The sequence below is a fragment of the Somniosus microcephalus genome, chromosome 27, assembly GCF_052327205.1.
Source record: "Somniosus microcephalus isolate GS21.2 chromosome 27, FLI_Smic_1.0, whole genome shotgun sequence".
NCBI classification, from domain to species: Eukaryota; Metazoa; Chordata; class Chondrichthyes; order Squaliformes; family Somniosidae; genus Somniosus; species Somniosus microcephalus.
In genome coordinates, this window is record NC_141013.1 from 46,920,444 (window position 1) to 46,937,197 (window position 16,754).

Here is a 16,754-nt window from a genome sequence, read left to right on the forward strand (position 1 = left end):
TCCCAATCTCACACTCTCCCAATCTCACACTGTCCCAATCTCACACTGTCCCAATCTCACACTGTCCCACTCTCACTCAGTCCCAATCTCACACTGTCCCAATCTCACACTGTCCCAATCTCACACTGTCCCAATCTCTCACTGTCCCAATCTCTCACTGTCCCAATCTCACACTGTCCCAATCTCTCACTGTCCCAATCCCTCACACTGTCCCAATCTTACACTGTCCCAATCTCTCACTGTCCCAATCTCACACTGTCGCAATCTCACACTGTCCCATCTCACACTGTCCCAATCTCACACTGTCCCAATCTCACACTGTCCCAATCACACACTGTCCCAATCTCACTCTGTCCCAATCTCACACTGTCCCAATATTTCACTGTAACAATCTCACACTGTCCCAATCTCACACTGTCCCAATCTCACACTGTCCCAATGTCACACTGCCCCAATCTCACACTGCCCCAATCTCATTCTGTCCCAATCTCACACTGCCCCAATCTCACACTGTCCTCATCTCTCACTGTCCCAATCTCACACTGTCCCAATCTCACACTGTCCCAATCTCACACTGTCCCAATCTCACATTGTCCCAATCTCACACTGTCCCAATCTCACACTGTCCCAATCTCTCACTGTCCCAATCTCACACTCTCCCAATCTCACGCTGTCCCAATCGCACACTGTCCCAATCTCTCACTGTCCCAATCTCACACTGTCCCAATCTCACACTGTCCCAATCTCACTCTGTCCGAATCTCTCACTGTCCCAATCCCTCACACTGTCCCAATCTCACACTGTCCCAATCTCTCACTGTCCCAATCTCACACTGTCCCAATCTCTCACTGTCCCAATCTCTCACTGTCCCAATCTCAAACTGTCCCAATCTCTCACTGTCCCAATCCCTCACACTGTCCCAATCTCACACTGTCCCAATCTCTCACTGTCCCAATCTCACACTGTCCCAATCTCACACTGCCCCAATCTCGCACTGTCCCAATCTCACACTGTCCCATCTCACACTGTCCCAATCTCATACTGTCCCAATCTCACACTGTCCCAATCTCACACTGCCCCAATCTCACACTGTCCCAATCTCTCACTGTCCTAATCTCTCACTGTCCCAATCTCACACTGTCCCAAACTCACACTGTCCCAATCTCACACTGTCCCAATCTCACATTGTCCCAATCTCACACTGTCCCAATCTCACACTGTCCCAATCTCTCACTGTCCCAATCTCACACTCTCCCAATCTCATGCTGTCCCAATCTCACACTGTCCCAATCTCTCACTGTCCCAACCTCACACTGTCCCAATCTCACACTGTCCCAATCTCACTCTGTCCGAATCCCTCACTGTCCCACTCCCTCACACTGTCCCAATCTCAGACTGTCCCAATCTCTCACTGTCCCAATCTCACACTGTCCCAATCTCACACTGCCCCAATCTCGCACTGTCCCAATCTCACACTGTCCCATCTCACACTGTCCCAATCTCACACTGTCCCAATCTCACACTGTCCCAATCTCACACTGTCCCAATCTCACTCTGTCCCAATCTCACACTGTCCCAATCTCTCACTGTAACAATCTCACACGGTCCCAATCTCACACTGTCCCAATCTCACACTGTCCCAATCTCACACTGCCTGAATCTCACACTGCCACAATCTCACTCTGTCCCAATCTCACACTGTCCCAATCTCACACTGTCCCAATCTCTCACTGTCCTAATCACTCACTGTCCCAATCTCACACTGTCCCAATCTCACACTGTCCCAATCTCTCAATTTCCCAATCTCTCACTGTTCCAATCTCACACTGTCCCAATCTCACACTGCCCCAATCTCACTCTGTCCCAATCTCACACTGTCCCAATCTCACACTGTCCCAATCCCTCACTGTCCCAATCTCACACTGCCTCAATCTCACACTGTCCCAATCTCACACTGTCCCAATCTCACTCTGTCCCAATCTCTCACTGTCCCAATCTCACACTGTCCCAATCTCACTCTGTCCCAATCTCACACTGCCCCAATCTCACTCTGTCCCAATCTCACACTGTCCCAATCTCACACTGTCCCAATCTCACACTATCGCAATCTCACACTGCCCCAATCTCACACTGTCCCAATCTCACACTGTCCCAATCTCACACTGTCCCAATCTCACACTGTCCCAATCTCACACTGTCCCAATCTCTCACTGTCCCAATCTCACACTGTCCCAATCTCTCACTGTCCCAATCTCACACTGTCCCAATCTCTCACAGTCCCAATCTCACACTGTCCCAATCTCACACTGTCCCAATCTCTCACTCTCCCAATCTCACACTGTCCCAATCTCACACTGTCCCAATCTCACTCTGTCCCAATCTCACACTGTCCCAATCTCACACTGTCCCAATCTCACTCTGTCCCAATCTCTCACTGTCCCAATCTCTCACTGCCCCAATCTCACTCTGTCCCAATCTCACACTGTCCCAATCTCACACTGTCCCAATCTCTCACTGTCCCAATCTCTCACTGTCCCAATCTCACACTGTCACAATCTCACACTGCCCCAATCTCACACTGCCCCAATCTCAAGCTGTCGCAATCTCACACTGTCCCAATCTCTCACACTGCCCCAATCTCACACTGTCCCAATCTCACATGTCCCAATCTCACACTGTCCCAATCTCTCACTCTCCCAATCTCACACTGTCCCAAGCTCACTCTGTCCCAATCTCTCACTGTCCCAATCTCTCACACTGCCCCAATCTCACACTTCCCAATCTCTCACTGCCCCAATCTCACTCTGTCCCAATCTCATACTGTCCCAATCTCACTCTGTCCCAATCTCACACTGTCCCAATCTCACACTGTCCCAATCTCACACTGTCCCAATCTCACACTGTCCCAATCTCATACTGTCACAATCTCACTCTGTCCCAATCTCACACTGTCCCAATCTCACACTGTCCCGATCTCACACTGCCCCAATCTCACACTGTCCCAATCTCACACTGTCCCAATCTCACTCTGTCCCAATCTCACACTGCCCCAATCTCACACTGTCCCAATCTAACTCTGTCCCAATCTCACACTGCCCCAATCTCACACTGTCCCAATCTGACTCTGTCCCAATCCCACACTGTCCCAATCTCTTACTGTCCCAATCTCTCACTGTCCCAATCTCTCAATGTCCCAATCTCTCACTGTCCCAATCTCAGACTGTCCCAATCTCACACTGTCCCAATCTCACACTGCCGCAATCTCACATTGTCCCAATCTCACACTGCCCAATCTCACACTGTCCCAATCTCTCACTGTCCCAATCTCACACTCTCCCAATCTCACACTGTCCCAATCTCACACTGTCCCAATCTCACACTGTCCCACTCTCACTCAGTCCCAATCTCACACTGTCCCAATCTCACACTGTCCCAATCTCACACTGCCCAATCTCTCACTGTCCCAATCTCTCACTGTCCCAATCTCACACTGCCCCAATCTCTCACTGTCCCAATCCCTCACACTGTCCCAATCTCACACTGTCCCAATCTCTCACTGTCCCAATCTCACACTGTCGCAATCTCACACTGCCCCAATCTCGCACTGTCCCAATCTCACACTGTCCCATCTCACACTGTCCCAATCTCACACTGTCCCAATCTCACACTGTCCCAATCTCACACTGTCCCAATCTCACTCTGTCCCAATCTCACACTGTCCCAATATCTCACTGTAACAATCTCACACTGTCCCAATCTCACACTGTCCCAATCTCACACTGTCCCAATCTCACACTGCCCCAATCTCACACTGCCCCAATCTCATTCTGTCCCAATCTCACACTGCCCCAATCTCACACTGTCCCAATCTCTCACTGTCCTAATCTCTCACTGTCCCAATCTCACACTGTCCCAATCTCACACTGTCCCAATCTCACACTGTCCCAATCTCTCACTGTCACAATCTCACACTCTCCCAATCTCACGCTATCCCAATCTCACACTGTCCCAATCTCTCACTGTCCCAATCTCACACTGTACCAATCTCACACTGTTCCAATCTCACTCTGTCCGAATCTCTCACTGTCCCAATCCCTCACACTGTCCCAATCTCACACTGTCCCAATCTCTCACTGTCCCAATCTCACACTGTCCCAATCTCACACTGACCCAATCTCACGCTGCCCCAATCTCGCACTGTCCCAATCTCACACTGTCCCATCTCACACTGTCCCAATCTCACACTGTCCCAATCTCACACTGCCACAATCTCACTCTGTCCCAATCTCACACTGTCCCAATCTCAAACTGTCCCAATCTCTCACTGTCCCAATCTCTCACTGTCCCAATCTCACACTGTCCCAATCTCACACTGTCCCAATCTCGCACTGCCCCAATCTCACTCTGTCCCAATCTCACACTGTCCCAATCTCACACTGTCCCAATCTCATACTGTCCCAATCTCACACTGTCCCAATCTCACACTGTCCCAATCTCACTCTGTCCCAATCTCACACTGTCCCAATATCTCACTGTAACAATCTCACACTGTCCCAATCTCACACTGTCCCAATCTCACACTGTCCCAATCTCACACTGCCCCAATCTCACACTGCCCCAATCTCACTCTGTCCCAATCTCACACTGTCCCAATCTCAAACTGTCCCAATCTCTCACTGTCCTAATCTCTCACTGTCCCAATCTCACACTGTCCCAATCTCACACTGTCCCAATCTCACACTGTCCCAATCTCACATTGTCCCAATCTCACACTGTCCCAATCTCACACTATCCCAATCTCTCACTGTCCCAATCTCACACTCTCCCAATCTCATGCTGTCCCAATCTCACACTGTCCCAATCTCTCACTGTTCCAATCTCACACTGTCCCAATCTCACACTGTCCCAATCTCACTCTGTCTGAATCTCTCACTGTCCCAATCTCACTATGTCCCAATCTCACACTGTCCCAATCTCACTCTGTCCCAATCTCTCACTGTCCCAATCTCACACTGTCCCAATCTCACTCTGTCCCAATCTCACACTGCCCCAATCTCACTCTGTCCCAATCTCACACTGTCCCAATCTCACACTGTCCCAATCTCACACTGTCCCAATCTCACACTGCCCCAATCTCACACTGTCGCTATCTCAAACTGTCCCAATCTCACACTGTCCCAATCTCACACTGTCCCAATCTCACACTGTCCCAATCTGTCACTGTCCCAATCTCACACTGTCCCAATCTCTCACTGTCCCAATCTCACACTGTCCCAATCTCTCACTGTCCCAATCTCACACTGTCCCAATCTCACACTGTCCCAATCTCTCACTCTCCCAATCTCACACTGTCCCAATCTCTCACTGTCCCAATCTCTCACTGTCCCAATCTCTCACTGTCCCAATCTCTCACTGTCCCAATCTCACACTGTCCCAATCTCTCACTGTCCCAATCCCTCACACTGTCCCAATCTTACACTGTCCCAATCTCACACTGTCGCAATCTCACACTGCCCCAATCTCGCACTGTCCCAATCTCACACTGTCCCATCTCACACTGTCCCAATCTCAAACTGTCCCAATCTCACACTGTCCCAATCTCACACTGTCCCAATCTCACTCTGTCCCAATCTCACACTGTCCCAATATCTCACTGTAACAATCTCACACTGTCCCAATCTCACACTGTCCCAATCTCACACTGTCCCAATGTCACACTGCCCCAATCTCACACTGCCCCAATCTCATTCTGTCCCAATCTCACACTGCCCCAATCTCACACTGTCCTAATCTCTCACTGTCCCAATCTCACACTGTCCCAATCTCACACTGTCCCAATCTCACACTGTCCAAATCTCACATTGTCCCAATCTCACACTGTCCCAATCTCACACTGTCCCAATCTCTCACTGTCCCAATCTCACACTCTCCCAATCTCACGCTGTCCCAATCTCACACTGTCCCAATCTCTCACTGTCCCAACCTCACACTGTCCCAATCTCACACTGTCCCAATCTGACTCTGTCCTAATCTCTCACTGTTCCAATCCCTCACACTGTCCCAATCTCAGACTGTCCCAGTCTCTCACTGTCCCAATCTCACACTGTCCCAATCTCACAATGCCCCAATCTCGCACTGTCCCAATCTCACACTGTCCCAATCTCTCACTGTCCCAATCTCACACTGTCCCAATCTCACACTGTCCCAATCTCACTCTGTCTGAAAATCTCATATTGTCCCAATCTCACACTGTCCCAATCTCACACAGTCCCAATCTCTCACTGTCCCAATCTCACACTCTCCCAATCTCATGCTGTCCCAATCTCACACTGTCCCAATCTCTCACTGTCCCAACCTCACACTGTCCCAATCTCACACTGTCCCAATCTCACTCTGTCCGAATCTCTCACTGTCCCAATCCCTCACGCTGTCCCAATCTCAGACTGTCCCAATCTCTCACTGTCCCAATCTCACACTGTCCCAATCTCACACTGCCCCAATCTCGCACTGTCCCAATCTCACACTGTCCCATCTCACACTGTCCCAATCTCACACTGTCCCAATCTCACTCTGTCCCAATCTCACACTGTCCCAATCTCTCAGTGTAACAATCTCACACGGTCCCAATCTCACACTGTCCCAATCTCACACTGTCCCAATCTCACACTGCCTCAATCTCACACTGCCACAATCTCACTCTGTCCCAATCTCACACTGTCCCAATCTCACACGGTCCCAATCTCTCACTGTCCTAAACTCTCACTGTCCCAATCTCACACTGTCCCAATCTCACACTGTCCCAATCTCACACTGTCCCAATCTCACTCTGTCCGAATCTCTCACTGTCCCAATCCCTCACACTGTCCCAATCTCACACTGTCCCAATCTCTCACTGTCCCAATCTCACACTGTCCCAATCTCACGCTGCCCCAATCTCGCACTGTCCCAATCTCACACTGTCCCATCTCACACTGTCCCAATCTCACACTGTCCCAATCTCACACTGCCACAATCTCACTCTGTCCCAATCTCACACTGTCCCAATCAAACACTGTCCCAATCTCTCACTGTCCCAATCTCTCACTGTCCCAATCTCACACTGTCCCAATCTCACACTGTCCCAATCTCTGAATTTCCCAATCTCTCACTGTCCCAATCTCACACTGACCCAATCTCACACTGCCCCAATCTCACTCTGTCCCAATCTCACACTGTCCCAATCTCACACTGTCCCAATCTCTCACTGTCCCAATCTCAAACTGCCTCAATCTCACACTGTCCCAATCTCACACTGTCCCAATCTCACTCTGTCCCAATCTCTCACTGTCCCAATCTCACACTGTCCCAATCTCACTCTGTCCCAATCTCACACTGCCCCAATCTCACTCTGTCCCAATCTCACACTGTCCCAATCTCACACTGTCCCAATCTCACACTGTCCCAATCTCACACTGCCCCAATCTCACACTGTCCCAATCTCACACTGTCCCAATCTCACACTGTCCCAATCTCACACTGTCCCAATCTCACACTGTCCCAATCTCTCACGGTCCCAATCTCAAACTGTCCCAATCTCACACTGTCCCAATCTCACATTGTCCCAATCTCACACTGTCCCAATCTCACACTGTCCCAATCTCTCACTGTCCCAATCTCACACTCTCCCAATCTCATGCTGTCCCAATCTCACACTGTCCCAATCTCTCACTGTCCCAACCTCACACTGTCCCAATCTCACACTGTCCCAATCTCACTCTGTCCGAATCTCTCACTGTCCCACTCCCTCACACTGTCCCAATCTCAGACTGTCCCAATCTCTCACTGTCCCAATCTCACACTGTCCCAATCTCAGACTGCCCCAATCTCGCACTGTCCCAATCTCACACTGTCCCATCTCACACTGTCCCAATCTCACACTGTCCCAATCTCACTCTGTCCCAATCTCACACTGTCCCAATCTCTCAGTGTAACAATCTCACATGGTCCAAATCTCACACTGTCCCAATCTCACAATGTCCCAATCTCACACTGCCTCAATCTCACACTGCCACAATCTCACTCTGTCCCAATCTCACACTGTCCCAATCTCACACGGTCCCAATCTCTCACTGTCCTAATCTCTCACTGTCCCAATCTCACACTGTCCCAATCTCACACTGTCCCAATCTCACACTGTCCCAATCTCACTCTGTCCGAATCTCTCACTGTCCCAATCCCTCACACTGTCCCAATCTCACACTGTCCCAATCTCTCACTGTCCCAATCTCACACTGTCCCAATCTCACGCTGCCCCAATCTCGCACTGTCCCAATCTCACACTGTCCCATCTCACACTGTCCCAATCTCACACTGTCCCAATCTCACACTGCCACAATCTCACTCTGTCCCAATCTCACACTGTCCCAATCTCACACTGTCCCAATCTCTCACTGTCCCAATCTCTCACTGTCCCAATCTCACACTGTCCCAATCTCACACTGTCCCAATCTCTCAATTTCCCAATCTCTCACTGTCCCAATCTCACACTGACCCAATCTCACACTGCCCCAATCTCACTCTGTCCCAATCTCACACTGTCCCAATCTCACACTGTCCCAATCTCTCACTGTCCCAATCTCACACTGCCTCAATCTCACACTGTCCCAATCTCACACTGTCCCAATCTCACTCTGTCCCAATCTCCCACTGTCCCAATCTCACACTGTCCCAATCTCACTCTGTCCCAATCTCACACTGCCCCAATCTCACTCTGTCCCAATCTCACACTGTCCCAATCTCACACTGTCCCAATCTCACACTGCCCCAATCTCACACTGTCCCAATCTCACACTGTCCCAATCTCACACTGTCCCAATCTCACACTGTCCCAATCTCACACTGTCCCAATCTCTCATGGTCCCAATCTCACACTGTCCCAATCTCACACTGTCCCAATCTCACATTGTCCCAATCTCACACTGTCCCAATCTCACACTGTCCCAATCTCTCACTGTCCCAATCTCACACTCTCCCAATCTCATGCTGTCCCAATCTCACACTGTCCCAATCTCTCACTGTCCCAACCTCACACTGTCCCAATCTCACACTGTCCCAATCTCACACTGTCCCAATCTCAAACTGTCCCAATCCCTCACTGTCCCAATCTCACACTGCCTCAATCTCACACTGTCCCAATCTCACACTGTCCCAATCTCACTCTGTCCCAATCTCTCACTGTCCCAATCTCACACTGTCCCAATCTCACTCTGTCCCAATCTCACACTGCCCCAATCTCAGTCTGTCCCAATCTCACACTGTCCCAATCTCACACTGTCCCAATCTCATACTATCGCAATCTCACACTGCCCCAATCTCACACTGTCCCAATCTCACACTGTCCCAATCTCACACTGTCCCAATCTCACACTGTCCCAATCTCTCACTGTCCCAATCTCACACTGTCCCAATCTCTCACTGTCCCAATCTCACACTGTCCCAATCTCTCACAGTCCCAATCTCACACTGTCCCAATCTCACACTGTCCCAATCTCACACTGTCCCAATCTCACTCTGTCCCAATCTCACACTGTCCCAATCTCACACTGTCCCAATCTGACTCTGTCCCAATCTCTCACTGTCCCAATCTCTCACTGCCCCAATCTCACTCTGTCCCAATCTCACACTGTCCCAATCTCACACTGTCCCAATCTCACACTGTCCCAATCTCTCACTGTCCCAATCTCACACTGTCACAATCTCACACTGCCCCAATCTCACACTGCCCCAATCTAAACTGTCCCAATCTCACACTGTCACAATCTCACACTGTCCCAATCTCACACTGTCCCAATCTCTCACACTGCCCCATTCTCACACTGTCCCAATCTCACACTGTCCCAATCTCACACTGTCCCAATCTCACATGTCCCAATCTCACACTGTCCCAATCTCTCACTCTCCCAATCTCACACTGTCCCAATCTCACTCTGTCCCAATCTCTCACTGTCCCAATCTCTCACACTGCCCCAATCTCACACTGTCCCAATCTCTCACTGCCCCAATCTCACTCTGTCCCAATCTCATACTGTCCCAATCTCACTCTGTCCCAATCTCACACTGTCCCAATCTCACACTGTCCCAATCTCACACTGTCCCAATCTCACACTGTCCCAATCTCATACTGTCCCAATCTCACTCTGTCCCAATCTCACACTGTCCCAATCTCACACTGTCCCGATCTCACACTGCCCCAATCTCACACTGTCCCAATCTCACACTGTCCCAATCTCACTCTGTCCCAATCTCACACTGCCCCAATCTCACACTGTCCCAATCTAACTCTGTCCCAATCTCACACTGCCCCAATCTCACACTGTCCCAATCTGACTCTGTCCCAATCCCACACTGTCCCAATCTCTTACTGTCCCAATCTCTCACTGTCCCAATCTCTCAATGTCCCAATCTCTCACTGTCCCAATCTCAGACTGTCCCAATCTCACACTGTCCCAATCTCACACTGCCTCAATCTCACACTGCCACAATCTCACTCTGTCCCAATCTCACACTGTCCCAATCTCACACTGTCCCAATCTCTCACTGTCCTAATCTCTCACTGTCCCAATCTCACACTGTCCCAATCTCACACTGTCCCAATCTCTCAATTTCCCAATCTCTCACGGTTCCAATCTCACACTGTCCCAATCTCACACTGCCCCAATCTCACTCTGTCCCAATCTCACACTGTCCCAATCTCACACTGTCCCAATCCCTCACTGTCCCAATCTCACACTGCCTCAATCTCACACTGTCCCAATCTCACACTGTCCCAATCTCACTCTGTCCCAATCTCTCACTGTCCCAATCTCACACTGTCCCAATCTCACTCTGTCCCAATCTCACACTGCCCCAATCTCACTCTGTCCCAATCTCACACTGTCCCAATCTCACACTGTCCCAATCTCACACTATCGCAATCTCACACTGCCCCAATCTCACACTGTCCCAATCTCACACTGTCCCAATCTCACACTGTCCCAATCTCACACTGCCCAATCTCACACTGTCCCAATCTCTCACTGTCCCAATCTCACACTGTCCCAATCTCTCACTGTCCCAATCTCACACTGTCCCAATCTCTCACAGTCCCAATCTCACACTGTCCCAATCTCACACTGTCCCAATCTCTCACTCTCCCAATCTCACACTGTCCCAATCTCACACTGTCCCAATCTCACTCTGTCCCAATCTCACACTGTCCCAATCTCACACTGTCCCAATCTCACTCTGTCCCAATCTCTCACTGTCCCAATCTCTCACTGCCCCAATCTCACTCTGTCCCAATCTCACACTGTCCCAATCTCACACTGTCCCAATCTCACACTGTCCCAATCTCTCACTGTCCCAATCTCACACTGTCACAATCTCACACTGCCCCAATCTCACACTGCCCCAATCTCAAACTGTCCCAATCTCACACTGTCACAATCTCACACTGTCAAAATCTCACACTGTCCCAATCTCTCACACTGCCCCATTCTCACACTGTCCCAATCTCACACTGTCCCAATCTCACACTGTCCCAATCTCACATGTCCCAATCTCACACTGTCCCAATCTCTCACTCTCCCAATCTCACACTGTCCCAATCTCACTCTGTCCCAATCTCTCACTGTCCCAATCTCTCACACTGCCCCAATCTCACACTGTCCCAATCTCATACTGTCCCAATCTCACACTGTCCCAATCTCACATTGTCCCAATCTCACACTGTCCCAATCTCACACTGTCCCAATCTCTCACTGTCCCAATCTCACACTCTCCCAATCTCATGCTGTCCCAATCTCACACTGTCCCAATCTCTCACTGTCCCAACCTCACACTGTCCCAATCTCACACTGTCCCAATCTCACTCTGTCCGAATCTCTCACTGTCCCACTCCCTCACACTGTCCCAATCTCAGACTGTCCCAATCTCTCACTGCCCCAATCTCGCACTGTCCCAATCTCACACTGTCCCATCTCACACTGTCCCAATCTCACACTGTCCCAATCTCACACTGTCCCAATCTCACACTGTCCCAATCTCACTCTGTCCCAATCTCACACTGTCCCAATCTCTCACTGTAACAATCTCACACGGTCCCAATCTCACACTGTCCCAATCTCACACTGTCCCAATCTCACACTGCCTCAATCTCACACTGCCACAATCTCACTCTGTCCCAATCTCACACTGTCCCAATCTCACACTGTCCGAATCTCTCACTGTCCTAATCTCTCACTGTCCCAATCTCACACTGTCCCAATCTCACACTGTCCCAATCTCTCAATTTCCCAATCTCTCACTGTTCCAATCTCACACTGTCCCAATCTCACACTGCCCCAATCTCACTCTGTCCCAATCTCACACTGTCCCAATCTCACACTGTCCCAATCCCTCACTGTCCCAATCTCACACTGCCTCAATCTCACACTGTCCCAATCTCACACTGTCCCAATCTCTCACTCTCCCAATCTCACACTGTCCCAATCTCACTCTGTCCCAATCTCTCACTGTCCCAATCTCTCACACTGCCCCAATCTCACACTGTCCCAATCTCACACTGTCCCAATCTCACACTGTCCCAATCTCACACTATCGCAATCTCACACTGCCCCAATCTCACACTGTCCCAATCTCACACTGTCCCAATCTCACACTGTCCCAATCTCACACTGTCCCAATCTCTCACTGTCCCAATCTCACACTGTCCCAATCTCTCACTGTCCCAATCTCTCACTGCCCCAATCTCACTCTGTCCCAATCTCACACTGTCCCAATCTCACACTGTCCCAATCTCTCACAGTCCCAATCTCACACTGTCCCAATCTCACACTGTCCCAATCTGTCACTCTCCCAATCTCACACTGTCCCAATCTCACACTGTCCCAATCTCACACTGTCCCAATCTCACACTGTCCCAATCTCTCACTGTCCCAATCTCACACTGTCACAATCTCACACTGCCCCAATCTCACACTGCCCCAATCTCAAACTGTCCCAATCTCACACTGTCACAATCTCACACTGGCCCAATCTCACACTGTCCCAATCTCTCACACTGCCCCATTCTCACACTGTCCCAATCTCACACTGTCCCAATCTCACACTGTCCCAATCTCACATGTCCCAATCTCACACTGTCCCAATCTCTCACTCTCCCAATCTCACACTGTCCCAATCTCACTCTGTCCCAATCTCTCACTGTCCCAATCTCTCACACTGCCCCAATCTCACACTGTCCCAATCTCTCACTGCCCCAATCTCACTCTGTCCCAATCTCATACTGTCCCAATCTCACTCTGTCCCAATCTCACACTGTCCCAATCTCACACTGTCCCAATCTCACACTGTCCCAATCTCACACTGTCCCAATCTCATACTGTCCCAATCTCACTCTGTCCCAATCTCACACTGTCCCAATCTCACACTGTCCCGATCTCACACTGCCCCAATCTCACACTTTCCCAATCTCACACTGTCCCAATCTCACTCTGTCCCAATCTCACACTGCCCCAATCTCACACTGTCCCAATCTAACTCTGTCCCAATCTCACACTGCCCCAATCTCACACTGTCCCAATCTGACTCTGTCCCAATCCCACACTGTCCCAATCTCTTACTGTCCCAATCTCACACTGTCCCAATCTCTCAATGTCCCAATCTCTCACTGTCCCAATCTCAGACTGTCCCAATCTCACACTGTCCCAATCTCACACTGCCTCAATCTCACACTGCCACAATCTCACTCTGTCCCAATCTCACACTGTCCCAATCTCACACTCTCCCAATCTCTCACTGTCCTAATCTCTCACTGTCCCAATCTCACACTGTCCCAATCTCACACAGTCCCAATCTCTCAATTTCCCAATCTCTCACGGTTCCAATCTCACACTGTCCCAATCACACACTGCCCCAATCTCACTCTGTCCCAATCTCACACTGTCCCAATCTCACACTGTCCCAATCCCTCACTGTCCCAATCTCACACTGCCTAAATCTCACACTGTCCCAATCTCACACTGTCCCAATCTCACTCTGTCCCAATCTCTCACTGTCCCAATCTCACACTGTCCCAATCTCACTCTGTCCCAATCTCACACTGCCCCAATCTCACTCTGTCCCAATCTCACACTGTCCCAATCTCACACTGTCCCAATCTCACACTATCGCAATCTCACACTGCCCCAATCTCACACTGTCCCAATCTCACACTGTCCCAATCTCACACTGTCCCAATCTCACACTGCCCAATCTCACACTGTCCCAATCTCTCACTGTCCCAATCTCACACTGTCCCAATCTCTCACTGTCCCAATCTCACACTGTCCCAATCTCTCACAGTCCCAATCTCACACTGTCCCAATCTCACACTGTCCCAATCTCTCACTCTCCCAATCTCACACTGTCCCAATCTCACACTGTCCCAATCTCACTCTGTCCCAATCTCACACTGTCCCAATCTCACACTGTCCCAATCTCACTCTGTCCCAATCTCTCACTGTCCCAATCTCCCACTGCCCCAATCTCACTCTGTCCCAATCTCACACTGTCCCAATCTCACACTGTCCCAATCTCACACTGTCCCAATCTCTCACTGTCCCAATCTCACACTGTCACAATCTCACACTGCCCCAATCTCACACTGCCCCAATCTCAAACTGTCCCAATCTCACACTGTCACAATCTCACACTGTCAAAATCTCACACTGTCCCAATCTCTCACACTGCCCCATTCTCACACTGTCCCAATCTCACACTGTCCCAATCTCACACTGCCCCAATCTCACACTGTCCCAATCTAACTCTGTCCTAATCTCACACTGCCCCAATCTCACACTGTCCCAATCTGACTCTGTCCCAATCCCACACTGTCCCAATCTCTTACTGTCCCAATCTCTCACTGTCCCAATCTCTCAATGTCCCAATCTCTCACTGTCCCAATCTCAGACTGTCCCAATCTCACACTGTCCCAATCTCACACTGCCCCAATCTCACATTGTCCCAATCTCACACTGTCCCAATATCACACTGTCCCAATCTCTCACTGTCCCAATCTCACACTCTCCCAATCTCACACTGTCCCAATCTCACACTGTCCCAATCTCACACTGTCCCACTCTCACTCAGTCCCAATCTCACACTGTCCCAATCTCACACTGTCCCAATCTCACACTGTCCCAATCTCTCACTGTCCCAATCTCTCACTGTCCCAATCTCACACTGTCCCAATCTCTCACTGTCCCAATCCCTCACACTGTCCCAATCTCACACTGTCCCAATCTCTCACTGTCCCAATCTCACACTGTCGCAATCTCACACTGCCCCAATCTCGCACTGTCCCAATCTCACACTGTCCCATCTCACACTGTCCCAATCTCACACTGTCCCAATCTCACACTGTCCCAATCTCACACTGTCCCAATCTCACTCTGTCCCAATCTCACACTGTCCCAATATCTCACTGTAACAATCTCACACTGTCCCAATCTCACACTGTCCCAATCTCAACTGTCCCAATCTCACACTGCCCCAATCTCACACTGCCCCAATCTCATTCTGTCCCAATCTCACACTGCCCCAATCTCACACTGTCCCAATCTCTCACTGTCCTAATCTCTCACTGTCCCAAACTCACACTGTCCCAATCTCACACTGTCCCAATCTCACACTGTCCCAATCTCACACTGTCCCAATCTCTCACTGTCCCAATCTCACACTCTCCCAATCTCACGCTGTCCCAATCTCACACTGTCCCAATCTCTCACTGTCCCAATCTCACACTGTCCCAATCTCACACTGTTCCAATCTCACTCTGTCCGAATCTCTCACTGTCCCAATCCCTCACACTGTCCCAATCTCACACTGTCCCAATCTCTCACTGTCCCAATCTCACACTGTCCCAATCTCACGCTGCCCCAATCTCGCACTGTCCCAATCTCACACTGTCCCATCTCACACTGTCCCAATCTCACACTGTCCCAATCTCACACTGCCACAATCTCACTCTGTCCCAATCTCACACTGTCCCAATCTCACACTGTCCCAATCTCTCACTGTCCCAATCTCACACTGTCCCAATCTCACACTGTCCCAATCTCTCAATTTCCCAATCTCTCACTGTCCCAATCTCACACTGTCCCAATCTCGCACTGCCCCAATCTCACTCTGTCCCAATCTCACACTGTCCCAATCTCACACTGTCCCAATCTCATACTGTCCCAATCTCACACTGTCCCAATCTCACACTGTCCCAATCTCACTCTGTCCCAATCTCACACTGTCCCAATATCTCACTGTAACAATCTCACACTGTCCCAATCTCACACTGTCCCAATCTCACACTGTCCCAATCTCACACTGCCCCAATCTCACACTGCCCCAATCTCACTCTGTCCCAATCTCACACTGTCCCAATCTCACACTGTCCCAATCTCTCACTGTCCTAATCTCTCACTGTCCCAATCTCACACTGTCCCAATCTCACACTGTCCCAATCTCATACTGTCCCAATCTCACATTGTCCCAATCTCACACTGTCCCAATCTCACACTGTCCCAATCTCTCACTGTCCCAATCTCATACTCTCCCAATCTCATGCTGTCCCAATCTCACACTGTCCCAATCTCTCACTGTTCCAATCTCACACTGTCCCAATCTCACACTGTCCCAATCTCACTCTGTCTGAATCTCTCACTGTCCCAATCTCACTATGTCCCAATCTCACACTGTCCCAA